This window comes from Phoenix dactylifera, chromosome 4 (assembly GCF_051530095.1).
Source record: "Phoenix dactylifera cultivar Ajwa chromosome 4, Ajwa_hap1_PhDact_Kaust_v1.1, whole genome shotgun sequence".
Taxonomy (NCBI): domain Eukaryota; kingdom Viridiplantae; phylum Streptophyta; class Magnoliopsida; order Arecales; family Arecaceae; genus Phoenix; species Phoenix dactylifera.
In genome coordinates, this window is record NC_143193.1 from 34,881,955 (window position 1) to 34,903,553 (window position 21,599).

At 49.3% G+C, this 21,599-nt stretch overlaps 51 non-coding genes and 8 pseudogenes across 51 annotated transcripts; all 59 read right to left on the bottom strand.

Annotated features, from left to right (window-relative positions):
• Positions 1 to 114: 114 nt before the first annotated feature.
• LOC148709137 (5S ribosomal RNA) lies at positions 115 to 233 on the bottom strand. The gene has a single exon (XR_015985184.2). It is a non-coding gene; the product is annotated as a 5S ribosomal RNA (ribosomal RNA).
• A 246-nt stretch (positions 234 to 479) lies between these two features.
• Positions 480 to 598, bottom strand: LOC148709138 (5S ribosomal RNA). Its single transcript, XR_015983521.2, has one exon. It is a non-coding gene; the product is annotated as a 5S ribosomal RNA (ribosomal RNA).
• A 246-nt stretch (positions 599 to 844) lies between these two features.
• Positions 845 to 963, bottom strand: LOC148709139 (5S ribosomal RNA). Its single transcript, XR_015984625.2, has one exon. It is a non-coding gene; the product is annotated as a 5S ribosomal RNA (ribosomal RNA).
• A 247-nt stretch (positions 964 to 1,210) lies between these two features.
• On the bottom strand, positions 1,211 to 1,329 carry LOC148709140 (5S ribosomal RNA; annotated as a pseudogene).
• A 246-nt stretch (positions 1,330 to 1,575) lies between these two features.
• Positions 1,576 to 1,694, bottom strand: LOC148709141 (5S ribosomal RNA). The gene has a single exon (XR_015978863.2). It is a non-coding gene; the product is annotated as a 5S ribosomal RNA (ribosomal RNA).
• Positions 1,695 to 1,940: 246 nt separating this feature from the next.
• On the bottom strand, positions 1,941 to 2,059 carry LOC148709142 (5S ribosomal RNA; annotated as a pseudogene).
• A 246-nt stretch (positions 2,060 to 2,305) lies between these two features.
• LOC148709143 (5S ribosomal RNA) lies at positions 2,306 to 2,424 on the bottom strand. The gene has a single exon (XR_016402201.1). It is a non-coding gene; the product is annotated as a 5S ribosomal RNA (ribosomal RNA).
• Positions 2,425 to 2,670: 246 nt separating this feature from the next.
• On the bottom strand, positions 2,671 to 2,789 carry LOC148709144 (5S ribosomal RNA). Its single transcript, XR_015979502.2, has one exon. It is a non-coding gene; the product is annotated as a 5S ribosomal RNA (ribosomal RNA).
• A 246-nt stretch (positions 2,790 to 3,035) lies between these two features.
• On the bottom strand, positions 3,036 to 3,154 carry LOC148709145 (5S ribosomal RNA). Its single transcript, XR_015983522.2, has one exon. It is a non-coding gene; the product is annotated as a 5S ribosomal RNA (ribosomal RNA).
• A 247-nt stretch (positions 3,155 to 3,401) lies between these two features.
• LOC148709146 (5S ribosomal RNA) lies at positions 3,402 to 3,520 on the bottom strand (annotated as a pseudogene).
• A 246-nt stretch (positions 3,521 to 3,766) lies between these two features.
• LOC148709147 (5S ribosomal RNA) lies at positions 3,767 to 3,885 on the bottom strand. The gene has a single exon (XR_015985314.2). It is a non-coding gene; the product is annotated as a 5S ribosomal RNA (ribosomal RNA).
• Positions 3,886 to 4,131: 246 nt separating this feature from the next.
• On the bottom strand, positions 4,132 to 4,250 carry LOC148709148 (5S ribosomal RNA). Its single transcript, XR_015978864.2, has one exon. It is a non-coding gene; the product is annotated as a 5S ribosomal RNA (ribosomal RNA).
• A 246-nt stretch (positions 4,251 to 4,496) lies between these two features.
• LOC148709149 (5S ribosomal RNA) lies at positions 4,497 to 4,615 on the bottom strand. Its single transcript, XR_015985940.2, has one exon. It is a non-coding gene; the product is annotated as a 5S ribosomal RNA (ribosomal RNA).
• Positions 4,616 to 4,862: 247 nt separating this feature from the next.
• On the bottom strand, positions 4,863 to 4,981 carry LOC148709150 (5S ribosomal RNA). Its single transcript, XR_016411761.1, has one exon. It is a non-coding gene; the product is annotated as a 5S ribosomal RNA (ribosomal RNA).
• Positions 4,982 to 5,227: 246 nt separating this feature from the next.
• On the bottom strand, positions 5,228 to 5,346 carry LOC148709151 (5S ribosomal RNA). Its single transcript, XR_015979503.2, has one exon. It is a non-coding gene; the product is annotated as a 5S ribosomal RNA (ribosomal RNA).
• Positions 5,347 to 5,592: 246 nt separating this feature from the next.
• Positions 5,593 to 5,711, bottom strand: LOC148709152 (5S ribosomal RNA). Its single transcript, XR_015982252.1, has one exon. It is a non-coding gene; the product is annotated as a 5S ribosomal RNA (ribosomal RNA).
• Positions 5,712 to 5,957: 246 nt separating this feature from the next.
• Positions 5,958 to 6,076, bottom strand: LOC148709153 (5S ribosomal RNA). Its single transcript, XR_015983523.2, has one exon. It is a non-coding gene; the product is annotated as a 5S ribosomal RNA (ribosomal RNA).
• Positions 6,077 to 6,323: 247 nt separating this feature from the next.
• Positions 6,324 to 6,442, bottom strand: LOC148709154 (5S ribosomal RNA). Its single transcript, XR_015984627.2, has one exon. It is a non-coding gene; the product is annotated as a 5S ribosomal RNA (ribosomal RNA).
• Positions 6,443 to 6,688: 246 nt separating this feature from the next.
• On the bottom strand, positions 6,689 to 6,807 carry LOC148709155 (5S ribosomal RNA). Its single transcript, XR_015982253.2, has one exon. It is a non-coding gene; the product is annotated as a 5S ribosomal RNA (ribosomal RNA).
• A 246-nt stretch (positions 6,808 to 7,053) lies between these two features.
• Positions 7,054 to 7,172, bottom strand: LOC148709156 (5S ribosomal RNA; annotated as a pseudogene).
• Positions 7,173 to 7,418: 246 nt separating this feature from the next.
• LOC148709157 (5S ribosomal RNA) lies at positions 7,419 to 7,537 on the bottom strand. The gene has a single exon (XR_015985941.2). It is a non-coding gene; the product is annotated as a 5S ribosomal RNA (ribosomal RNA).
• A 246-nt stretch (positions 7,538 to 7,783) lies between these two features.
• LOC148709158 (5S ribosomal RNA) lies at positions 7,784 to 7,902 on the bottom strand. Its single transcript, XR_016400782.1, has one exon. It is a non-coding gene; the product is annotated as a 5S ribosomal RNA (ribosomal RNA).
• Positions 7,903 to 8,148: 246 nt separating this feature from the next.
• Positions 8,149 to 8,267, bottom strand: LOC148709159 (5S ribosomal RNA). The gene has a single exon (XR_015979504.2). It is a non-coding gene; the product is annotated as a 5S ribosomal RNA (ribosomal RNA).
• A 247-nt stretch (positions 8,268 to 8,514) lies between these two features.
• Positions 8,515 to 8,633, bottom strand: LOC148709160 (5S ribosomal RNA; annotated as a pseudogene).
• Positions 8,634 to 8,879: 246 nt separating this feature from the next.
• LOC149756477 (5S ribosomal RNA) lies at positions 8,880 to 8,998 on the bottom strand. The gene has a single exon (XR_016404340.1). It is a non-coding gene; the product is annotated as a 5S ribosomal RNA (ribosomal RNA).
• Positions 8,999 to 9,244: 246 nt separating this feature from the next.
• Positions 9,245 to 9,363, bottom strand: LOC149756478 (5S ribosomal RNA). Its single transcript, XR_016408722.1, has one exon. It is a non-coding gene; the product is annotated as a 5S ribosomal RNA (ribosomal RNA).
• Positions 9,364 to 9,609: 246 nt separating this feature from the next.
• LOC148709163 (5S ribosomal RNA) lies at positions 9,610 to 9,728 on the bottom strand. Its single transcript, XR_015984629.2, has one exon. It is a non-coding gene; the product is annotated as a 5S ribosomal RNA (ribosomal RNA).
• Positions 9,729 to 9,975: 247 nt separating this feature from the next.
• On the bottom strand, positions 9,976 to 10,094 carry LOC148709164 (5S ribosomal RNA). The gene has a single exon (XR_015979505.2). It is a non-coding gene; the product is annotated as a 5S ribosomal RNA (ribosomal RNA).
• A 246-nt stretch (positions 10,095 to 10,340) lies between these two features.
• Positions 10,341 to 10,459, bottom strand: LOC148709165 (5S ribosomal RNA). Its single transcript, XR_015986042.2, has one exon. It is a non-coding gene; the product is annotated as a 5S ribosomal RNA (ribosomal RNA).
• A 246-nt stretch (positions 10,460 to 10,705) lies between these two features.
• On the bottom strand, positions 10,706 to 10,824 carry LOC148709166 (5S ribosomal RNA). The gene has a single exon (XR_015982255.2). It is a non-coding gene; the product is annotated as a 5S ribosomal RNA (ribosomal RNA).
• Positions 10,825 to 11,070: 246 nt separating this feature from the next.
• LOC149756479 (5S ribosomal RNA) lies at positions 11,071 to 11,189 on the bottom strand. Its single transcript, XR_016411762.1, has one exon. It is a non-coding gene; the product is annotated as a 5S ribosomal RNA (ribosomal RNA).
• Positions 11,190 to 11,435: 246 nt separating this feature from the next.
• Positions 11,436 to 11,554, bottom strand: LOC148709168 (5S ribosomal RNA). The gene has a single exon (XR_015984630.2). It is a non-coding gene; the product is annotated as a 5S ribosomal RNA (ribosomal RNA).
• Positions 11,555 to 11,800: 246 nt separating this feature from the next.
• LOC148709169 (5S ribosomal RNA) lies at positions 11,801 to 11,919 on the bottom strand. The gene has a single exon (XR_015982256.1). It is a non-coding gene; the product is annotated as a 5S ribosomal RNA (ribosomal RNA).
• A 247-nt stretch (positions 11,920 to 12,166) lies between these two features.
• Positions 12,167 to 12,285, bottom strand: LOC149756480 (5S ribosomal RNA). Its single transcript, XR_016411763.1, has one exon. It is a non-coding gene; the product is annotated as a 5S ribosomal RNA (ribosomal RNA).
• Positions 12,286 to 12,531: 246 nt separating this feature from the next.
• Positions 12,532 to 12,650, bottom strand: LOC148709171 (5S ribosomal RNA). Its single transcript, XR_015980533.2, has one exon. It is a non-coding gene; the product is annotated as a 5S ribosomal RNA (ribosomal RNA).
• A 247-nt stretch (positions 12,651 to 12,897) lies between these two features.
• Positions 12,898 to 13,016, bottom strand: LOC148709172 (5S ribosomal RNA). Its single transcript, XR_015985942.2, has one exon. It is a non-coding gene; the product is annotated as a 5S ribosomal RNA (ribosomal RNA).
• A 246-nt stretch (positions 13,017 to 13,262) lies between these two features.
• Positions 13,263 to 13,381, bottom strand: LOC148709173 (5S ribosomal RNA). The gene has a single exon (XR_015978747.2). It is a non-coding gene; the product is annotated as a 5S ribosomal RNA (ribosomal RNA).
• A 246-nt stretch (positions 13,382 to 13,627) lies between these two features.
• On the bottom strand, positions 13,628 to 13,746 carry LOC148709174 (5S ribosomal RNA; annotated as a pseudogene).
• A 246-nt stretch (positions 13,747 to 13,992) lies between these two features.
• LOC148709175 (5S ribosomal RNA) lies at positions 13,993 to 14,111 on the bottom strand. The gene has a single exon (XR_015983524.2). It is a non-coding gene; the product is annotated as a 5S ribosomal RNA (ribosomal RNA).
• Positions 14,112 to 14,358: 247 nt separating this feature from the next.
• On the bottom strand, positions 14,359 to 14,477 carry LOC148709176 (5S ribosomal RNA). The gene has a single exon (XR_015982258.2). It is a non-coding gene; the product is annotated as a 5S ribosomal RNA (ribosomal RNA).
• Positions 14,478 to 14,723: 246 nt separating this feature from the next.
• On the bottom strand, positions 14,724 to 14,842 carry LOC148709177 (5S ribosomal RNA). Its single transcript, XR_015983525.2, has one exon. It is a non-coding gene; the product is annotated as a 5S ribosomal RNA (ribosomal RNA).
• Positions 14,843 to 15,088: 246 nt separating this feature from the next.
• LOC148709178 (5S ribosomal RNA) lies at positions 15,089 to 15,207 on the bottom strand. The gene has a single exon (XR_015984631.2). It is a non-coding gene; the product is annotated as a 5S ribosomal RNA (ribosomal RNA).
• A 246-nt stretch (positions 15,208 to 15,453) lies between these two features.
• Positions 15,454 to 15,572, bottom strand: LOC148709179 (5S ribosomal RNA). Its single transcript, XR_015982259.2, has one exon. It is a non-coding gene; the product is annotated as a 5S ribosomal RNA (ribosomal RNA).
• A 246-nt stretch (positions 15,573 to 15,818) lies between these two features.
• Positions 15,819 to 15,937, bottom strand: LOC148709180 (5S ribosomal RNA). The gene has a single exon (XR_015980534.2). It is a non-coding gene; the product is annotated as a 5S ribosomal RNA (ribosomal RNA).
• A 246-nt stretch (positions 15,938 to 16,183) lies between these two features.
• On the bottom strand, positions 16,184 to 16,302 carry LOC148709181 (5S ribosomal RNA). Its single transcript, XR_015985943.2, has one exon. It is a non-coding gene; the product is annotated as a 5S ribosomal RNA (ribosomal RNA).
• Positions 16,303 to 16,549: 247 nt separating this feature from the next.
• LOC148709182 (5S ribosomal RNA) lies at positions 16,550 to 16,668 on the bottom strand. The gene has a single exon (XR_015982261.2). It is a non-coding gene; the product is annotated as a 5S ribosomal RNA (ribosomal RNA).
• Positions 16,669 to 16,914: 246 nt separating this feature from the next.
• On the bottom strand, positions 16,915 to 17,033 carry LOC148709183 (5S ribosomal RNA). The gene has a single exon (XR_015981598.2). It is a non-coding gene; the product is annotated as a 5S ribosomal RNA (ribosomal RNA).
• A 245-nt stretch (positions 17,034 to 17,278) lies between these two features.
• On the bottom strand, positions 17,279 to 17,397 carry LOC148709184 (5S ribosomal RNA; annotated as a pseudogene).
• Positions 17,398 to 17,644: 247 nt separating this feature from the next.
• LOC148709185 (5S ribosomal RNA) lies at positions 17,645 to 17,763 on the bottom strand. The gene has a single exon (XR_015981599.2). It is a non-coding gene; the product is annotated as a 5S ribosomal RNA (ribosomal RNA).
• Positions 17,764 to 18,009: 246 nt separating this feature from the next.
• Positions 18,010 to 18,128, bottom strand: LOC148709186 (5S ribosomal RNA). Its single transcript, XR_015985944.2, has one exon. It is a non-coding gene; the product is annotated as a 5S ribosomal RNA (ribosomal RNA).
• Positions 18,129 to 18,374: 246 nt separating this feature from the next.
• On the bottom strand, positions 18,375 to 18,493 carry LOC148709187 (5S ribosomal RNA). The gene has a single exon (XR_015981600.2). It is a non-coding gene; the product is annotated as a 5S ribosomal RNA (ribosomal RNA).
• A 246-nt stretch (positions 18,494 to 18,739) lies between these two features.
• On the bottom strand, positions 18,740 to 18,858 carry LOC148709188 (5S ribosomal RNA). Its single transcript, XR_015984086.2, has one exon. It is a non-coding gene; the product is annotated as a 5S ribosomal RNA (ribosomal RNA).
• A 246-nt stretch (positions 18,859 to 19,104) lies between these two features.
• Positions 19,105 to 19,223, bottom strand: LOC148709189 (5S ribosomal RNA). Its single transcript, XR_015980535.2, has one exon. It is a non-coding gene; the product is annotated as a 5S ribosomal RNA (ribosomal RNA).
• A 246-nt stretch (positions 19,224 to 19,469) lies between these two features.
• LOC148709190 (5S ribosomal RNA) lies at positions 19,470 to 19,588 on the bottom strand. The gene has a single exon (XR_015981602.2). It is a non-coding gene; the product is annotated as a 5S ribosomal RNA (ribosomal RNA).
• A 246-nt stretch (positions 19,589 to 19,834) lies between these two features.
• On the bottom strand, positions 19,835 to 19,952 carry LOC148709191 (5S ribosomal RNA). Its single transcript, XR_015985945.2, has one exon. It is a non-coding gene; the product is annotated as a 5S ribosomal RNA (ribosomal RNA).
• A 247-nt stretch (positions 19,953 to 20,199) lies between these two features.
• Positions 20,200 to 20,318, bottom strand: LOC148709192 (5S ribosomal RNA). Its single transcript, XR_015986544.2, has one exon. It is a non-coding gene; the product is annotated as a 5S ribosomal RNA (ribosomal RNA).
• A 246-nt stretch (positions 20,319 to 20,564) lies between these two features.
• On the bottom strand, positions 20,565 to 20,683 carry LOC148709193 (5S ribosomal RNA; annotated as a pseudogene).
• A 247-nt stretch (positions 20,684 to 20,930) lies between these two features.
• LOC148709194 (5S ribosomal RNA) lies at positions 20,931 to 21,049 on the bottom strand. Its single transcript, XR_015985946.2, has one exon. It is a non-coding gene; the product is annotated as a 5S ribosomal RNA (ribosomal RNA).
• Positions 21,050 to 21,295: 246 nt separating this feature from the next.
• Positions 21,296 to 21,414, bottom strand: LOC148709195 (5S ribosomal RNA). The gene has a single exon (XR_015982263.2). It is a non-coding gene; the product is annotated as a 5S ribosomal RNA (ribosomal RNA).
• Between the last annotated feature and the right edge of the window lie 185 nt (positions 21,415 to 21,599).

Consider the following 21,599-nt stretch of genomic DNA (forward strand, 5'->3'; position numbering starts at 1 on the left):
CTCCGGACTCAGTTTATTGTCGGAGGAAAAAAATTATCCGAAGAGGAAAAGCCAAAAGCCGAAAAATTAAAAATAAATATTATCAAAAAATAAAAAAGCGGGCAAAAAATAAAAAGGGTGCAACACGAGGACTTCCCAGGGGGTCACCCATCCTAGTACTACTCTCGCCCAAGCACGCTTAACTGCGGAGTTCTGATGGGATCCGGTGCATTAGTGCTGGTATGATCGCACCTAAGACATGCCCTTCGAAACTCCCTTTTAATACAAAGCAGCAGACCTCGACGGCCCGAGACATTCGCGCTGCCGGGGCCGTTCTGGCGTATGATTCAACGCGCTGTTCCGCTATGCGGCATGGCACCGCCAGTCTCCGGACTCAGTTTATTTTCGGGGGGAAAAAATTATCCGAAGAGGAAAAGCCAAAAGCCAAAAAATTAAAAATAAATATTATCAAAAAATAAAAAAGCGGGCAAAAAATAAAAGGGGTGCAACACGAGGACTTCCCAGGGGGTCACCCATCCTAGTACTACTCTCGCCCAAGCACGCTTAACTGCGGAGTTCTGATGGGATCCGGTGCATTAGTGCTGGTATGATCGCACCCATGACATGCCCATCGAATCACCCTTTTATGACAAAGCAGTAGACCTCGACGGCCCGAGACATTCGCGCTGCCGGGGCCGTTCTGGCGTAGGATTCAACGCGCTGTTCCGCTATGCGGCATCGCACCGCGAGTCTCCGGACTCAGTTTATTTTCGGAGGAAAAAAATTATCCGAAGAGGAAAAGCCAAAAGCCGAAAAATTAAAAATAAATGTTATCAAAAAATAAAAAAGCGGGCAAAAAATAAAAGGGGTGCAACACGAGGACTTCCCAGGGGGTCACCCATCCTAGTACTACTCTCGCCCAAGCACGCTTAACTGCGAAGTTCTGATGGGATCCGGTGCATTAGTGCTGGTATGATCGCACCCATGATATGCCCTTCGAAACTCCCTTTTATGACAAAGCAGCAGACCTCGACGGCCCGAGACATTCGCGCTGCCGGGGCCGTTCTGGCGTACGATTCAACGCGCTGGTCCCGCTATGCGGCATGGCACCGCCAGTCTCCGGACTCAGTTTATTGTCGGGGAAAAAAAATTATCCGAAGAGGAAAAGCCAAAAGCCAAAAAATTAAAAATAAATATTATCAAAAAATAAAAAAGCGGGCAAAAAATAAAAAGGGTGCAACACGAAGACTTTCCAGGGGGTCACCCATCCTAGTGCTACTCTCGCCCAAGCACGCTTAACTGTGGAGTTCTGATGGGATCCGGTGCATTAGTGCTGGTATGATCGCACCCAAGACATGCCCTTCGAAACTCCCTTTTATGACAAAGCAGCAGACCTCGACGGCCCGAGACATTCGCGCTGCCGGGGCCGTTCTGGCGTAGGATTCAACGCGCTGTTCCGCTATGCGGCATGGCACCGCCAGTCTCCGGACTCAGTTTATTTTTGGGGGAAAAAAATTATCCGAAGAGGAAAAGACAAAAGCCGAAAAATAAAAAATAAATGTTATCAAAAAATAAAAAAGCGGGCAAAAAATAAAAGGGGTGCAACACGAGGACTTCCCATGGGGTCACCCATCCTAGTACTACTCTCGCCCAAGCACGCTTAACTGCAGAGTTCTCATGGGATCCGGTGCATTAGTGCTGGTATGATCGCACCCATGACATGCCCTTCGAAACTCCCTTTTATGACAAAGCAGCAGACCTCGACGGCCCGAGACATTCGCGCTGCCGGGGCCGTTCCGGCGTATGATTCAACGCGCTGTTCCGCTATGCGGCATGGCACCGCCAGTCTCCGGACTCAGTTTATTTTCGGGGGGAAAAAATTATCCGAAGAGGAAAAGCCAAAAGCCAAAAAATTAAAAATAAATATTATCAAAAAATAAAAAAGCGGGCAAAAAATAAAAAGGGTGCAACACGAGGACTTCCTAGGGGGTCACCCATCCTAGTACTTCTCTCGCCCAAGCCCGCTTAACTGCGGAGTTATGATGGGATCCGGTGCATTAGTGCTGGTATGATCGCAGCCATGACATGCCCTTTGAAACTCCCTTTTATGACAAAGCAGCAGACCGCGACGGCCCGAGACATTCGCGCTGCCGGGGCCGTTCTGGCGTAGGATTCAACGCGCTGTTCCGCTATGCGGCATGGCACCGCCAGTCTCCGGACTCAGTTTATTGTCGGAGGAAAAAAATTATCCAAAGAGGAAAAGCCAAAAGCCGAAAAATTAAAAATAAATATTATCAAAAAATAAAAAAGCGGGCAAAAAATAAAAAGGGTGCAACACGAGGACTTCCCAGGGGGTCACCCATCCTAGTACTACTCTCGCCCAAGCACGCTTAACTGCGGAGTTCTGATGGGATCCGGTGCATTAGTGCTGGTATGATCGCACCTAAGACATGCCCTTCGAAACTCCCTTTTAATACAAAGCAGCAGACCTCGACGGCCCGAGACATTCGCGCTGCCGGGGCCGTTCTGGCGTATGATTCAACGCGCTGTTCCGCTATGCGGCATGGCACCGCCAGTCTCCGGACTCAGTTTATTTTCGGGGGGAAAAAATTATCCGAAGAGGAAAAGCCAAAAGCCAAAAAATTAAAAATAAATATTATCAAAAAATAAAAAAGCGGGCAAAAAATAAAAGGGGTGCAACACGAGGACTTCCCAGGGGGTCACCCATCCTAGTACTACTCTCGCCCAAGCACGCTTAACTGCGGAGTTCTGATGGGATCCGGTGCATTAGTGCTGGTATGATCGCACCCATGACATGCCCATCGAATCACCCTTTTATGACAAAGCAGTAGACCTCGACGGCCCGAGACATTCGCGCTGCCGGGGCCGTTCTGGCGTAGGATTCAACGCGCTGTTCCGCTATGCGGCATCGCACCGCGAGTCTCCGGACTCAGTTTATTTTCGGAGGAAAAAAATTATCCGAAGAGGAAAAGCCAAAAGCCGAAAAATTAAAAATAAATGTTATCAAAAAATAAAAAAGCGGGCAAAAAATAAAAGGGGTGCAACACGAGGACTTCCCAGGGGGTCACCCATCCTAGTACTACTCTCGCCCAAGCACGCTTAACTGCGAAGTTCTGATGGGATCCGGTGCATTAGTGCTGGTATGATCGCACCCATGATATGCCCTTCGAAACTCCCTTTTATGACAAAGCAGCAGACCTCGACGGCCCGAGACATTCGCGCTGCCGGGGCCGTTCTGGCGTAGGATTCAACGCGCTGGTCCCGCTATGCGGCATGGCACCGCCAGTCTCCGGACTCAGTTTATTGTCGGGGAAAAAAAATTATCCGAAGAGGAAAAGCCAAAAGCCAAAAAATTAAAAATAAATATTATCAAAAAATAAAAAAGCGGGCAAAAAATAAAAAGGGTGCAACACGAAGACTTTCCAGGGGGTCACCCATCCTAGTGCTACTCTCGCCCAAGCACGCTTAACTGTGGAGTTCTGATGGGATCCGGTGCATTAGTGCTGGTATGATCGCACCCAAGACATGCCCTTCGAAACTCCCTTTTATGACAAAGCAGCAGACCTCGACGGCCCGAGACATTCGCGCTGCCGGGGCCGTTCTGGCGTAGGATTCAACGCGCTGTTCCGCTATGCGGCATGGCACCGCCAGTCTCCGGACTCAGTTTATTTTCGGGGGAAAAAAATTATCCGAAGAGGAAAAGACGAAAGCCGAAAAATAAAAAATAAATGTTATCAAAAAATAAAAAAGCGGGCAAAAAATAAAAGGGGTGCAACACGAGGACTTCCCATGGGGTCACCCATCCTAGTACTACTCTCGCCCAAGCACGCTTAACTGCAGAGTTCTCATGGGATCCGGTGCATTAGTGCTGGTATGATCGCACCCATGACATGCCCTTCGAAACTCCCTTTTATGACAAAGCAGCAGACCTCGACGGCCCGAGACATTCGCGCTGCCGGGGCCGTTCTGGCGTATGATTCAACGCGCTGTTCCGCTATGCGGCATGGCACCGCCAGTCTCCGGACTCAGTTTATTTTCGGGGGGAAAAAATTATCCGAAGAGGAAAAGCCAAAAGCCAAAAAATTAAAAATAAATATTATCAAAAAATAAAAAAGCGGGCAAAAAATAAAAAGGGTGCAACACGAGGACTTCCCAGGGGGTCACCCATCCTAGTACTTCTCTCGCCCAAGCACGCTTAACTGCGGAGTTATGATGGGATCCGGTGCATTAGTGCTGGTATGATCGCAGCCATGACATGCCCTTCGAAACTCCCTTTTATGACAAAGCAGCAGACCGCGACGGCCCGAGACATTCGCGCTGCCGGGGCCGTTCTGGCGTAGGATTCAACGCGCTGTTCCGCTATGCGGCATGGCACCGCGAGTCTCCGGACTCAGTTTATTTTCGGAGGAAAAAAATTATCCGAAGAGGAAAAGCCAAAAGCCGAAAAATTAAAAATAAATGTTATCAAAAAATAAAAAAGCGGGCAAAAAATAAAAGGGGTGCAACACGAGGACTTCCCAGGGGGTCACCCATCCTAGTACTACTCTCGCCCAAGCACGCTTAACTGCGAAGTTCTGATGGGATCCGGTGCATTAGTGTTGGTATGATCGCACCCACGATATGCCCTTCGAAACTCCCTTTTATGACAAAGCAGCAGACCTCGACGGCCCGAGACATTCGCGCTGCCGGGGCCGTTCTGGCGTACGATTCAACGCGCTGGTCCCGCTATGCGGCATGGCACCGCCAGTCTCCGGACTCAGTTTATTGTCGGGGGAAAAAAATTATCCGAAGAGGAAAAGCCAAAAGCCAAAAAATTAAAAATAAATATTATCAAAAAATAAAAAAGCGGGCAAAAAATAAAAAGGGTGCAACACGAGGACTTCCCAGGGGGTCACCCATCCTAGTACTACTCTCGCCCAAGCACGCTTAACTGCGGAGTTCTGATGGGATCCGGTGCATTAGTGCTGGTATGATCGCACCCAAGACATGCCCTTCGAAACTCCCTTTTATGACAAAGCAGCAGACCTCGACGGCCCGAGACATTCGCGCTGCCGGGGCCGTTCTGGCGTAGGATTCAACGTGCTGTTCCGCTATGCGGCATGGCACCGCGAGTCTCCGGACTCAGTTTATTTTCGGAGGAAAAAAATTATCCGAAGAGGAAAAGCCAAAAGCCGAAAAATTAAAAATAAATATTATCAAAAAATAAAAAAGCGGGCAAAAAATAAAAAGGGTGCAACACGAGGACTTCCCAGGGGGTCACCCATCCTAGTACTACTCTCGCCCAAGCACGCTTAACTGCGGAGTTCTGATGGGATCCGGTGCATTAGTGCTGGTATGATCGCACCTAAGACATGCCCTTCGAAACTCCCTTTTAATACAAAGCAGCAGACCTCGACGGCCCGAGACATTCGCGCTGCCGGGGCCGTTCTGGCGTATGATTCAACGCGCTGTTCCGCTATGCGGCATGGCACCGCCAGTCTCCGGACTCAGTTTATTTTCGGGGGGAAAAAATTATCCGAAGAGGAAAAGCCAAAAGCCAAAAAATTAAAAATAAATATTATCAAAAAATAAAAAAGCGGGCAAAAAATAAAAGGGGTGCAACACGAGGACTTCCCAGGGGGTCACCCATCCTAGTACTACTCTCGCCCAAGCACGCTTAACTGCGGAGTTCTGATGGGATCCGGTGCATTAGTGCTGGTATGATCGCACCCATGACATGCCCATCGAAACACCCTTTTATGACAAAGCAGTAGACCTCGACGGCCCGAGACATTCGCGCTGCCGGGGCCGTTCTGGCGTAGGATTCAACGCGCTGTTCCGCTATGCGGCATGGCACCGCGAGTCTCCGGACTCAGTTTATTTTCGGAGGAAAAAAATTATCCGAAGAGGAAAAGCCAAAAGCCGAAAAATTAAAAATAAATGTTATCAAAAAATAAAAAAGCGGACAAAAAATAAAAGGGGTGCAACACGAGGACTTCCCAGGGGGTCACCCATCCTAGTACTACTCTCGCCCAAGCACGCTTAACTGCGAAGTTCTGATGGGATCCGGTGCATTAGTGCTGGTATGATCGCACCCATGATATGCCCTTCGAAACTCCCTTTTATGACAAAGCAGCAGACCTCGACGGCCCGAGACATTCGCGCTGCCGGGGCCGTTCTGGCGTACGATTCAACGCGCTGGTCCCGCTATGCGGCATGGCACCGCCAGTCTCCGGACTCAGTTTATTGTCGGGGGAAAAAAATTATCCGAAGAGGAAAAGCCAAAAGCCAAAAAATTAAAAATAAATATTATCAAAAAATAAAAAAGCGGGCAAAAAATAAAAAGGGTGCAACACGAGGACTTCCCAGGGGGTCACCCATCCTAGTACTACTCTCGCCCAAGCACGCTTAACTGCGGAGTTCTGATGGGATCCGGTGCATTAGTGCTGGTATGATCGCACCCAAGACATGCCCTTCGAAACTCCCTTTTATGACAAAGCAGCAGACCTCGACGGCCCGAGACATTCGCGCTGCCGGGGCCGTTCTGGCGTAGGATTCAACGCGCTGTTCCGCTATGCGGCATGGCACCGCCAGTCTCCGGACTCAGTTTATTTTTGGGGGAAAAAAATTATCCGAAGAGGAAAAGACAAAAGCCGAAAAATAAAAAATAAATGTTATCAAAAAATAAAAAAGCGGGCAAAAAATAAAAGGGGTGCAACACGAGGACTTCCCATGGGGTCACCCATCCTAGTACTACTCTCGCCCAAGCACGCTTAACTGCAGAGTTCTCATGGGATCCGGTGCATTAGTGCTGGTATGATCGCACCCATGACATGCCCTTCGAAACTCCCTTTTATGACAAAGCAGCAGACCTCGACGGCCCGAGACATTCGCGCTGCCGGGGCCGTTCTGGCGTATGATTCAACGCGCTGTTCCGCTATGCGGCATGGCACCGCCAGTCTCCGGACTCAGTTTATTTTCGGGGGGAAAAAATTATCCGAAGAGGAAAAGCCAAAAGCCAAAAAATTAAAAATAAATATTATCAAAAAATAAAAAAGCGGGCAAAAAATAAAAAGGGTGCAACACGAGGACTTCCTAGGGGGTCACCCATCCTAGTACTTCTCTCGCCCAAGCCCGCTTAACTGCGGAGTTATGATGGGATCCGGTGCATTAGTGCTGGTATGATCGCAGCCATGACATGCCCTTTGAAACTCCCTTTTATGACAAAGCAGCAGACCGCGACGGCCCGAGACATTCGCGCTGCCGGGGCCTTTCTGGCGTAGGATTCAACGCGCTGTTCCGCTATGCGGCATGGCACCGCCAGTCTCCGGACTCAGTTTATTGTCGGAGGAAAAAAATTATCCGAAGAGGAAAAGCCAAAAGCCGAAAAATTAAAAATAAATATTATCAAAAAATAAAAAAGCGGGCAAAAAATAAAAAGGGTGCAACACGAGGACTTCCCAGGGGGTCACCCATCCTAGTACTACTCTCGCCCAAGCACGCTTAACTGCGGAGTTCTGATGGGATCCGGTGCATTAGTGCTGGTATGATCGCACCTAAGACATGCCCTTCGAAACTCCCTTTTAATACAAAGCAGCAGACCTCGACGGCCCGAGACATTCGCGCTGCCGGGGCCGTTCTGGCGTATGATTCAACGCGCTGTTCCGCTATGCGGCATGGCACCGCCAGTCTCCGGACTCAGTTTATTTTCGGGGGGAAAAAATTATCCGAAGAGGAAAAGCCAAAAGCCAAAAAATTAAAAATAAATATTATCAAAAAATAAAAAAGCGGGCAAAAAATAAAAGGGGTGCAACACGAGGACTTCCCAGGGGGTCACCCATCCTAGTACTACTCTCGCCCAAGCACGCTTAACTGCGGAGTTCTGATGGGATCCGGTGCATTAGTGCTGGTATGATCGCACCCATGACATGCCCATCGAATCACCCTTTTATGACAAAGCAGTAGACCTCGACGGCCCGAGACATTCGCGCTGCCGGGGCCGTTCTGGCGTAGGATTCAACGCGCTGTTCCGCTATGCGGCATCGCACCGCGAGTCTCCGGACTCAGTTTATTTTCGGAGGAAAAAAATTATCCGAAGAGGAAAAGCCAAAAGCCGAAAAATTAAAAATAAATGTTATCAAAAAATAAAAAAGCGGGCAAAAAATAAAAGGGGTGCAACACGAGGACTTCCCAGGGGGTCACCCATCCTAGTACTACTCTCGCCCAAGCACGCTTAACTGCGAAGTTCTGATGGGATCCGGTGCATTAGTGCTGGTATGATCGCACCCATGATATGCCCTTCGAAACTCCCTTTTATGACAAAGCAGCAGACCTCGACGGCCCGAGACATTCGCGCTGCCGGGGCCGTTCTGGCGTAGGATTCAACGCGCTGGTCCCGCTATGCGGCATGGCACCGCCAGTCTCCGGACTCAGTTTATTGTCGGGGAAAAAAAATTATCCGAAGAGGAAAAGCCAAAAGCCAAAAAATTAAAAATAAATATTATCAAAAAATAAAAAAGCGGGCAAAAAATAAAAAGGGTGCAACACGAAGACTTTCCAGGGGGTCACCCATCCTAGTGCTACTCTCGCCCAAGCACGCTTAACTGTGGAGTTCTGATGGGATCCGGTGCATTAGTGCTGGTATGATCGCACCCAAGACATGCCCTTCGAAACTCCCTTTTATGACAAAGCAGCAGACCTCGACGGCCCGAGACATTCGCGCTGCCGGGGCCGTTCTGGCGTAGGATTCAACGCGCTGTTCCGCTATGCGGCATGGCACCGCCAGTCTCCGGACTCAGTTTATTTTCGGGAGAAAAAAATTATCCGAAGAGGAAAAGACAAAAGCCGAAAAATAAAAAATAAATGTTATCAAAAAATAAAAAAGCGGGCAAAAAATAAAAGGGGTGCAACACGAGGACTTCCCATGGGGTCACCCATCCTAGTACTACTCTCGCCCAAGCACGCTTAACTGCAGAGTTCTCATGGGATCCGGTGCATTAGTGCTGGTATGATCGCACCCATGACATGCCCTTCGAAACTCCCTTTTACGACAAAGCAGCAGACCTCGACGGCCCGAGACATTCGCGCTGCCGGGGCCGTTCTGGCGTATGATTCAACGCGCTGTTCCGCTATGCGGCATGGCACCGCCAGTCTCCGGACTCAGTTTATTTTCGGGGGGAAAAAATTATCCGAAGAGGAAAAGCCAAAAGCCAAAAAATTAAAAATAAATATTATCAAAAAATAAAAAAGCGGGCAAAAAATAAAAAGGGTGCAACACGAGGACTTCCCAGGGGGTCACCCATCCTAGTACTTCTCTCGCCCAAGCACGCTTAACTGCGGAGTTATGATGGGATCCGGTGCATTAGTGCTGGTATGATCGCAGCCATGACATGCCCTTCGAAACTCCCTTTTATGACAAAGCAGCAGACCGCGACGGCCCGAGACATTCGCGCTGCCGGGGCCGTTCTGGCGTAGGATTCAACGCGCTGTTCCGCTATGCGGCATGGCACCGCGAGTCTCCGGACTCAGTTTATTTTCGGAGGAAAAAAATTATCCGAAGAGGAAAAGCCAAAAGCCGAAAAATTAAAAATAAATGTTATCAAAAAATAAAAAAGCGGGCAAAAAATAAAAGGGGTGCAACACGAGGACTTCCCAGGGGGTCACCCATCCTAGTACTACTCTCGCCCAAGCACGCTTAACTGCGAAGTTCTGATGGGATCCGGTGCATTAGTGTTGGTATGATCGCACCCACGATATGCCCTTCGAAACTCCCTTTTATGACAAAGCAGCAGACCTCGACGGCCCGAGACATTCGCGCTGCCGGGGCCGTTCTGGCGTACGATTCAACGCGCTGGTCCCGCTATGCGGCATGGCACCGCCAGTCTCCGGACTCAGTTTATTGTCGGGGGAAAAAAATTATCCGAAGAGGAAAAGCCAAAAGCCAAAAAATTAAAAATAAATATTATCAAAAAATAAAAAAGCGGGCAAAAAATAAAAAGGGTGCAACACGAGGACTTCCCAGGGGGTCACCCATCCTAGTACTACTCTCGCCCAAGCACGCTTAACTGCGGAGTTCTGATGGGATCCGGTGCATTAGTGCTGGTATGATCGCACCCAAGACATGCCCTTCGAAACTCCCTTTTATGACAAAGCAGCAGACCTCGACGGCCCGAGACATTCGCGCTGCCGGGGCCGTTCTGGCGTAGGATTCAACGTGCTGTTCCGCTATGCGGCATGGCACCGCCAGTCTCCGGACTCAGTTTATTTTCGGGGGAAAAAAATTATCCGAAGAGGAAAAGACAAAAGCCGAAAAATAAAAAATAAATGTTATCAAAAAATAAAAAAGCGGGCAAAAAATAAAAGGGGTGCAACACGAGGACTTCCCATGGGGTCACCCATCCTAGTACTACTCTCGCCCAAGCACGCTTAACTGCAGAGTTCTCATGGGATCCGGTGCATTAGTGCTGGTATGATCGCACCCATGACATGCCCTTCGAAACTCCCTTTTATGACAAAGCAGCAGACCTCAACGGCCCGAGACATTCGCGCTGCCGGGGCCGTTCTGGCGTATGATTCAACGCGCTGTTCCGCTATGCGGCATGGCACCGCCAGTCTCCGGACTCAGTTTATTTTCGGGGGGAAAAAATTATCCGAAGAGGAAAAGCCAAAAGCCAAAAAATTAAAAATAAATATTATCAAAAAATAAAAAAGCGGGCAAAAAATAAAAAGGGTGCAACACGAGGACTTCCCAGGGGGTCACCCATCCTAGTACTTCTCTCGCCCAAGCACGCTTAACTGCGGAGTTATGATGGGATCCGGTGCATTAGTGCTGGTATGATCGCAGCCATGACATGCCCTTCGAAACTCCCTTTTATGACAAAGCAGCAGACCGCGACGGCCCGAGACATTCGCGCTGCCGGGGCCGTTCTGGCGTAGGATTCAACGCGCTGTTCCGCTATGCGGCATGGCACCGCCAGTCTCCGGACTCAGTTTATTGTCGGAGGAAAAAAATTATCCGAAGAGGAAAAGCCAAAAGCCGAAAAATTAAAAATAAATATTATCAAAAAATAAAAAAGCGGGCAAAAAATAAAAAGGGTGCAACACGAGGACTTCCCAGGGGGTCACCCATCCTAGTACTACTCTCGCCCAAGCACGCTTAACTGCGGAGTTCTGATGGGATCCGGTGCATTAGTGCTGGTATGATCGCACCCAAGACATGCCCTTCGAAACTCCCTTTTAATACAAAGCAGCGGACCTCGACGGCCCGAGACATTCGCGCTGCCGGAGCCGTTCTGGCGTATGGTTCAACGCGCTGTTCCGCTATGCGGCATGGCACCGCCAGTCTCCGGACTCAGTTTATTTTCGGGGGGAAAAAATTATCCGAAGAGGAAAAGCCAAAAGCCAAAAAATTAAAAATAAATATTATCAAAAAATAAAAAAGCGGGCAAAAAATAAAAGGGGTGCAACACGAGGACTTCCCAGGGGGTCACCCATCCTAGTACTACTCTCGCCCAAGCACGCTTAACTGCGGAGTTCTGATGGGATCCGGTGCATTAGTGCTGGTATGATCGCACCCATGACATGCCCATCGAAACACCCTTTTATGACATAGCAGCAGACCTCGACGGCCCGAGACATTCGCGCTGCCGGGGCCGTTCTGGCGTAGGATTCAACGCGCTGTTCCGCTATGCGGCATGGCACCGCGAGTCTCCGGACTCAGTTTATTTTCGGGGGAAAAAAATTATCCGAAGAGGAAAAGCCAAAAGCCGAAAAATTAGAAATAAATGTTATCAAAAAATAAAAAAGCGGGCAAAAAATAAAAGGGGTGCAACACGAGGACTTCCCAGGGGGTCACCCATCCTAGTACTACTCTCGCCCAAGCACGCTTAACTGCGGAGTTCTGATGGGATCCGGTGCATTAGTGCTGGTATGATCGCACCCATGATATGCCCTTCGAAACTCCCTTTTATGACAAAGCAGCAGACCTCGACGGCCCGAGACATTCGCGCTGCCGGGGCCGTTCTGGCGTAGGATTCAACGCGCTGGTCCCGCTATGCGGCATGGCACCGCCAGTCTCCGGACTCAGTTTATTGTCGGGGGAAAAAAATTATCCGAAGAGGAAAAGCCAAAAGCCAAAAAATTAAAAATAAATATTATCAAAAAATAAAAAAGCGGGCAAAAAATAAAAAGGGTGCAACACGAGGACTTCCCAGGGGGTCACCCATCCTAGTACTACTCTCGCCCAAGCACGCTTAACTGCGGAGTTCTGATGGGATCCGGTGCATTAGTGCTGGTATGATCGCACCCATGACATGCCCATCGAATCACCCTTTTATGACAAAGCAGTAGACCTCGACGGCCCGAGACATTCGCGCTGCCGGGGCCGTTCTGGCGTAGGATTCAACGCGCTGTTCCGCTATGCGGCATCGCACCGCGAGTCTCCGGACTCAGTTTATTTTCGGAGGAAAAAAATTATCCGAAGAGGAAAAGCCAAAAGCCGAAAAATTAAAAATAAATGTTATCAAAAAATAAAAAAGCGGGCAAAAAATAAAAGGGGTGCAACACGAGGACTTCCCAGGGGGTCACCCATCCTAGTACTACTCTCGCCCAAGCACGCTTAACTGCGAAGTTCTGATGGGATCCGGTGCATTAGTGCTGGTATGATCGCACCCATGATATGCCCTTCGAAACTCCCTTTTATGACAAAGCAGCAGACCTCGACGGCCCGAGACATTCGCGCTGCCGGGGCCGTTCTGGCGTAGGATTCAACGCGCTGGTCCCGCTATGCGGCATGGCACCGCCAGTCTCCGGACTCAGTTTATTGTCGGGGAAAAAAAATTATCCGAAGAGGAAAAGCCAAAAGCCAAAAAATTAAAAATAAATATTATCAAAAAATAAAAAAGCGGGCAAAAAATAAAAAGGGTGCAACACGAAGACTTTCCAGGGGGTCACCCATCCTAGTACTACTCTCGCCCAAGCACGCTTAACTGCGGAGTTCTGATGGGATCCGGTGCATTAGTGCTGGTATGATCGCACCCAAGACATGCCCTTCGAAACTCCCTTTTATGACAAAGCAGCAGACCTCGACGGCCCGAGACATTCGCGCTGCCGGGGCCGTTCTGGCGTAGGATTCAACGCGCTGTTCCGCTATGCGGCATGGCACCGCCAGTCTCCGGACTCAGTTTATTTTCGGGGGAAAAAAATTATCCGAAGAGGAAAAGACAAAAGCCGAAAAATAAAAAATAAATGTTATCAAAAAATAAAAAAGCGGGCAAAAAATAAAAGGGGTGCAACACGAGGACTTCCCATGGGGTCACCCATCCTAGTACTACTCTCGCCCAAGCACGCTTAACTGCAGAGTTCTCATGGGATCTGGTGCATTAGTGCTGGTATGATCGCACCCATGGCATGCCCTTCGAAACTCCCTTTTATGACAAAGCAGCAGACCTCGACGGCCCGAGACATTCGCGCTGCCGGGGCCGTTCTGGCGTATGATTCAACGCGCTGTTCCGCTATGCGGCATGGCACCGCCAGTCTCCGGACTCAGTTTATTTTCGGGGGGAAAAAATTATCCGAAGAGGAAAAGCCAAAAGCCAAAAAATTAAAAATAAATATTATCAAAAAATAAAAAAGCGGGCAAAAAATAAAAAGGGTGCAACACGAGGACTTCCCAGGGGGTCACCCATCCTAGTACTTCTCTCGCCCAAGCACGCTTAACTGTGGAGTTATGATGGGATCCGGTGCATTAGTGCTGGTATGATCGCAGCCATGACATGCCCTTCGAAACTCCCTTTTATGACAAAGCAGCAGACCGCGACGGCCCGAGACATTCGCGCTGCCGGGGCCGTTCTGGCATAGGATTCAACGCGCTGTTCCGCTATGCGGCATGGCACCGCGAGTCTCCGGACTCAGTTTATTTTCGGAGGAAAAAAATTATCCGAAGAGGAAAAGCCAAAAGCCGAAAAATTAAAAATAAATGTTATCAAAAAATAAAAAAGCGGGCAAAAAATAAAAGGGGTGCAACACGAGGACTTCCCAGGGGGTCACCCATCCTAGTACTACTCTCGCCCAAGCACGCTTAACTGCGAAGTTCTGATGGGATCCGGTGCATTAGTGTTGGTATGATCGCACCCATGATATGCCCTTCGAAACTCCCTTTTATGACAAAGCAGCAGACCTCGACGGCCCGAGACATTCGCGCTGCCGGGGCCGTTCTGGCGTACGATTCAACGCGCTGGTCCCGCTATGCGGCATGGCACCGCCAGTCTCCGGACTCAGTTTATTGTCGGGGGAAAAAAATTATCCGAAGAGGAAAAGCCAAAAGCCAAAAAATTAAAAATAAATATTATCAAAAAATAAAAAAGCGGGCAAAAAATAAAAAGGGTGCAACACGAGGACTTCCCAGGGGGTCACCCATCCTAGTACTACTCTCGCCCAAGCACGCTTAACTGCGGAGTTCTGATGGGATCCGGTGCATTAGTGCTGGTATGATCGCACCCAAGACATGCCCTTCGAAACTCCCTTTTATGACAAAGCAGCAGACCTCGACGGCCCGAGACATTCGCGCTGCCGGGGCCGTTCTGGCGTAGGATTCAACGTGCTGTTCCGCTATGCGGCATGGCACCGCCAGTCTCCGGACTCAGTTTATTTTCGGGGGAAAAAAATTATCCGAAGAGGAAAAGACAAAAGCCGAAAAATAAAAAATAAATGTTATCAAAAAATAAAAAAGCGGGCAAAAAATAAAAGGGTTGCAACACGAGGACTTCCCATGGGGTCACCCATCCTAGTACTACTCTCGCCCAAGCACGCTTAACTGCAGAGTTCTCATGGGATCCGGTGCATTAGTGCTGGTATGATCGCACCCATGACATGCCCTTCGAAACTCCCTTTTATGACAAAGCAGCAGACCTCGACGGCCCGAGACATTCGCGCTGCCGGGGCCGTTCTGGCGTATGATTCAACGCGCTGTTCCGCTATGCGGCATGGCACCGCCAGTCTCCGGACTCAGTTTATTTTCGGGGGGAAAAAATTATCCGAAGAGGAAAAGCCAAAAGCCAAAAAATTAAAAATAAATATTATCAAAAAATAAAAAAGCGGGCAAAAAATAAAAAGGGTGCAACACGAGGACTTCCCAGGGGGTCACCCATCCTAGTACTTCTCTCGCCCAAGCACGCTTAACTGCGGAGTTATGATGGGATCCGGTGCATTAGTGCTGGTATGATCGCAGCCATGACATGCCCTTCGAAACTCCCTTTTATGACAAAGCAGCAGACCGCGACGGCCCGAGACATTCGCGCTGCCGGGGCCGTTCTGGCGTAGGATTCAACGCGCTGTTCCGCTATGCGGCATGGCACCGCCAGTCTCCGGACTCAGTTTATTGTCGGAGGAAAAAAATTATCCGAAGAGGAAAAGCCAAAAGCCGAAAAATTAAAAATAAATATTATCAAAAAATAAAAAAGCGGGCAAAAAATAAAAAGGGTGCAACACGAGGACTTCCCAGGGGGTCACCCATCCTAGTACTACTCTCGCCCAAGCACGCTTAACTGCGGAGTTCTGATGGGATCCGGTGCATTAGTGCTGGTATGATCGCACCCAAGACATGCCCTTCGAAACTCCCTTTTAATACAAAGCAGCGGACCTCGACGGCCCGAGACATTCGCGCTGCCGGAGCCGTTCTGGCGTATGGTTCAACGCGCTGTTCCGCTATGCGGCATGGCACCGCCAGTCTCCGGACTCAGTTTATTTTCGGGGGGAAAAAATTATCCGAAGAGGAAAAGCCAAAAGCCAAAAAATTAAAAATAAATATTATCAAAAAATAAAAAAGCGGGCAAAAAATAAAAGGGGTGCAACACGAGGACTTCCCAGGGGGTCACCCATCCTAGTACTACTCTCGCCCAAGCACGCTTAACTGCGGAGTTCTGATGGGATCCGGTGCATTAGTGCTGGTATGATCGCACCCATGACATGCCCATCGAAACACCCTTTTATGACATAGCAGCAGACCTCGACGGCCCGAGACATTCGCGCTGCCGGGGCCGTTCTGGCGTAGGATTCAACGCGCTGTTCCGCTATGCGGCATGGCACCGCGAGTCTCCGGACTCAGTTTATTTTCGGGGGAAAAAAATTATCCGAAGAGGAAAAGCCAAAAGCCGAAAAATTAAAAATAAATGTTATCAAAAAATAAAAAAGCGGGCAAAAAATAAAAGGGGTGCAACACGAGGACTTCCCAGGGGGTCACCCATCCTAGTACTACTCTCGCCCAAGCACGCTTAACTGCGGAGTTCTGATGGGATCCGGTGCATTAGTGCTGGTATGATCGCACCCATGATATGCCCTTCGAAACTCCCTTTTATGACAAAGCAGCAGACCTCGACGGCCCGAGACATTCGCGCTGCCGGGGCCGTTCTGGCGTAGGATTCAACGCGCTGGTCCCGCTATGCGGCATGGCACCGCCAGTCTCCGGACTCAGTTTATTGTCGGGGGAAAAAAATTATCCGAAGAGGAAAAGCCAAAAGCCAAAAAATTAAAAATAAATATTATCAAAAAATAAAAAAGCGGGCAAAAAATAAAAAGGGTGCAACACGAGGACTTCCCAGGGGGTCACCCATCCTAGTACTACTCTCGCCCAAGCACGCTTAACTGCGGAGTTCTGATGGGATCCGGTGCATTAGTGCTGGTATGATCGCACCCAAGGCATGCCCTTCGAAACTCCCTTTTATGACAAAGCAGCAGAACTCGACGGCCCGAGACATTCGCGCTGCCGGGGCCGTTCTGGCGTAGGATTCAACACGCTGTTCCGCTATGCGGCATGGCACCGCCAGTCTCCGGACTCAGTTTATTTTCGGGGGAAAAAAATTATCCGAAGAGGAAAAGACAAAAGCCGAAAAATAAAAAATAAATGTTATCAAAAAATAAAAAAGCGGGCAAAAAATAAAAGGGGTGCAACACGAGGACTTCCCAGGGGGTCACCCATCCTAGTACTACTCACGCCCAAGCACGCTTAACTGCAGAGTTCTGATGGGATCCGGTGCATTAGTGCTGGTATGATCGCACCCGTGACATGCCCTTCGAAACTCCCTTTTATGACAAAGCAGCAGACCTCGACGGCCCGAGACATTCGCGCTGCCGGGGCCGTTCTGGCTATGATTCAACGCGCTGTTCCGCTATGCGGCATGGCACCGCCAGTCTCCGGACTCAGTTTATTTTCGGGGGGAAAAAATTATCCGAAGAGGAAAAGCCAAAAGCCAAAAAATTAAAAATAAATATTATCAAAAAATAAAAAAGCGGGCAAAAAATAAAAAGGGTGCAACACGAGGACTTCCCAGGGGGTCACCCATCCTAGTACTTCTCTCGCCCAAGCACGCTTAACTGCGGAGTTATGATCGGATCCGGTGCATTAGTGCTGGTATGATCGCACCCATGACATGCACTTCGAAACTCCCTTTTATGGCAAAGCAGCAGACCTCGACGGCCCGAGACATTCGCGCTGCCGGGGCCGTTCTGGCGTAGAATTCAACGCGCTGGTCCCGCTATGCGGCATGGCACCGCCAGTCTCCGGACTCAGTTTATTTTCGGGGAAAAAAAATTATCCGAAGAGGAAAAGCCAAAAGCCAAAAAATTAAAAATAAATATTATCAAAAAATAAAAAAGCGGGCAAAAAATAAAAGGGGTACAACACGAGGACTTCCCAGGGGGTCACCCATCCCAGTACTACTCTCGCCCAAGCACGCTTAACTGCTGAGTTCTGATGGGATCCGGTGCATTAGTGCTGGTATGATCGCACCCATGACATGCCCATCGAAACACCCTTTTATGACAAAGCAGCAGACCTCGACGGCCCGAGACATTCGCGCTGCCGGGGCCGTTCTGGCGTAGGATTCAACGCGCTGTTCCGCTATGCGGCATGGCACCGCGAGTCTCCGGACTCAGTTTATTTTCGGGGGAAAAAAATTATCCGAAGAGGAAAAGCCAAAAGCCGAAAAATTAAAAATAAATGTTATCAAAAAATAAAAAAGCGGGCAAAAAATAAAAGGGGTGCAACACGAGGACTTCCCAGGGGGTCACCCATCCTAGTACTACTCTCGCCCAAGCACGCTTAACTGCGGAGTTCTGATGGGATCCGGTGCATTAGTGCTGGTATGATCGCACCCATGATATGACCTTCGAAACTCCCTTTTATGACAAAGCAGCAGACCTCGACGGCCCGAGACATTCGCGCTGCCGGGGCCGTTCTGGCGTAGGATTCAACGCGCTATTCCGCTATGCGGCATGGCACCGCGAGTCTCCGGACTCAGTTTATTTTCGAGGGAAAAAAATTATCCGAAGAGGAAAAGCCAAAAGCCGAAAAATTAAAAATAAATATTATCAAAAAATAAAAAAGCGGGCAAAAAATAAAAAGGGTGCAACACGAGGACTTCCCAGGGGGTCACCCATCATAGTACTACTCTCGCCCAAGCACGCTTAACTGCGGAGTTCTGATGGGATCCGGTGCATTAGTGCTGGTATGATCGCACCCATGACATGCCCATCGAAACACCCTTTTATGACAAAGCAGCAGACCTCGACGGCCCGAGACATTCGCGCTGCCGGGGCCGTTCTGGCGTAGGATTCAACGCGCTGTTCCGCTATGCGGCATGGCACCGCGAGTCTCCGGACTCAGTTTATTTTCGGGGAAAAAAAATTATCCGAAGAGGAAAAGCCAAAAGCCGAAAAATTAAAAATAAATATTATCAAAAAATAAAAAAGCGGGCAAAAAATAAAAAGGGTGCAACACGAGGACTTCCCAGGGGGTCACCCATCCTAGTACTACTCTCGCCCAAGCACGCTTAACTGCGGAGTTCTGATGGGATCCGGTGCATTAGTGCTGGTATGATCGCACCCATGACATGCCCATCGAAACACCCTTTTATGACAAAGCAGCAGACCTCGACGGCCCGAGACATTCGCGCTGCCGGGGCCGTTCTGGCGTAGGATTCAACGCGCTGTTCCGCTATGCGGCATGGCACCACGAGTCTCCGGACTCAGTTTATTTTCGGGGGAAAAAAATTATCCGAAGAGGAAAAGCCAAAAGCCAAAAAATTAAAAATAAATATTATCAAAAAATAAAAAAGTGGGCAAAAAATAAAAAGGGTGCAACACGAGGACTTCCCAGGGGGTCACCCATCCTAGTACTACTCTCGCCCAAGCACGCTTAACTGCGGAGTTCTGATGGGATCCGGTGCATTAGTGCTGGTATGATCGCACCCACGACATGCCCATCGAAACACCCTTTTATGACAAAGCAGCAGACCTCGACGGCCCGAGACATTCGCGCTGCCGGGGCCGTTCTGGCGTAGGATTCAACGCGCTGTTCCGCTATGCGGCATGGCACCGCGAGTCTCCGGACTCAGTTTATTTTCGGGGGAAAAAAATTATCCGAAGAGGAAAAGCCAAAAGCCGAAAAATTAAAAATAAATGTTATCAAAAAATAAAAAAGCGGGCAAAAAATAAAAGGGGTGCAACACGAGGACTTCCCAGGGGGTCACCCATCCTAGTACTACTCTCGCCCAAGCACGCTTAACTGCGGAGTTCTGATGGGATCCGGTGCATTAGTGCTGGTATGATCGCACCCATGATATGCCCTTCGAAACTCCCTTTTATGACAAAGCAGCAGACCTCGACGGCCCGAGACATTCGCGCTGCCGGGGCCCTTCTGGCGTAGGATTCAACGCGCTGTTCCGCTATGCGGCATGGCACCGCGAGTCTCCGGACTCAGTTTATTTTCGAGGGAAAAAAATTATCCGAAGAGGAAAAGCCAAAAGCCGAAAAATTAAAAATAAATATTATCAAAAAATAAAAAAGCGGGCAAAAAATTAAAGGGGTGCAACACGAGGACTTCCCGGGGGTTACCCATCCTAGTACTACTCTCGCCCAAGCACGCTTAACTGCGAAGTTCTGATGGGATCCGGTGCATTAGTGCTGGTATGATCGCACCCATGATATGCCCTTCGAAACTCCCTTTTATGACAAAGCAGCAGACCTCGACCGCCCGAGACATTCGCGCTGCCGGGGCCGTTCTGGCGTAGGATTCAACGCGCTGGTCCCGCTATGCGGCATGGCACCGCCAGTCTCCGGACTCAGTTTATTGTCGGGGGAAAAAAATTATCCGAAGAGGAAAAGCCAAAAGCCAAAAAATTAAAAATAAATATTATCAAAAAATAAAAAAGCGGGCAAAAAATAAAAAGGGTGCAACACGAGGACTTCTCAGGGGGTCACCCATCCTAGTACTACTCTCGCCCAAGCACGCTTAACTGCAGAGTTCTGATGGGATCCGGTGCATTAGTGCTGGTATGATCGCACCCATGACATGCCCATCGAAACACCCTTTTATGACAAAGCAGCAGACCTCGACGGACCGAGACATTCGCGCTGCCGGGGCCGTTCTGGCGTAGGATTCAACGCGCTGTTCCGCTATGCGGCATGGCACCGCCAGTCTCCGGACTCAGTTTATTTTCGGGGGGAAAAAATTATCCGAAGAGGAAAAGCCAAAAGCCAAAAAATTAAAAATAAAAATTATCAAAAAATAAAAAAGCGGGCAAAAAATAAAAAGGGTGCAACACGAGGACTTCCGAGGGGGTCACCCATCCTAGTACTTCTCTCGCCCAAGCACGCTTAACTGCGGAGTTATGATCGGATCCGGTGCATTAGTGCTGGTATGATCGCACCCATGACATGCACTTCGAAACTCCCTTTTATGGCAAAGCAGCAGACCTCGACGGCCCGAGACATTCGCGCTGCCGGGGGCGTTCTGGCGTAGAATTCAACGCGCTGGTCCTGCTATGCGGCATGGCACCGCCAGTCTCCGGACTCAGTTTATTTTCGGAGAAAAAAAACTATCCGAAGAGGAAAAGCCAAAAGCCAAAAAATTAAAAATAAATATTATCAAAAAATAAAAAAGCGGGCAAAAAATAAAAGGGGTACAACACGAGGACTTCCCAGGGGGTCACCCATCCTAGTACTACTCTCGCCCAAGCACGCTTAACTGCTGAGTTCTGATGGGATCCGGTGCATTAGTGCTGGTATGATCGCACCCATGACATGCCCATCGAAACACCCTTTTATGACAAAGCAGCAGACCTCGACGGCCCGAGACATTCGCGCTGCCGGGGCCGTTCTGGCGTAGGATTCAACGCGCTGTTCCGCTATGCGGCATGGCACCGCGAGTCTCCGGACTCAGTTTATTTTCGGGGGAAAAAAATTATCCGAAGAGGAAAAGCCAAAAGCCGAAAAATTAAAAATAAATGTTATCAAAAAATAAAAAAGCGGGCAAAAAATAAAAGGGGTGCAACACGAGGACTTCCCAGGGGGTCACCCATCCTAGTACCACTCTCGCCCAAGCACGCTTAACTGCGGAGTTCTGATGGGATCCGGTGCATTAGTGCTGGTATGATCGCACCCATGATATGCCCTTCGAAACTCCCTTTTATGACAAAGCAGCAGACCTCGACGGCCCGAGACATTCGCGCTGCCGGGGCCGTTCTGGCGTAGGATTCAACGCGCTATTCCGCTATGCGGCATGGCACCGCGAGTCTCCGGACTCAGTTTATTTTCGAGGGAAAAAAATTATCCGAAGAGGAAAAGCC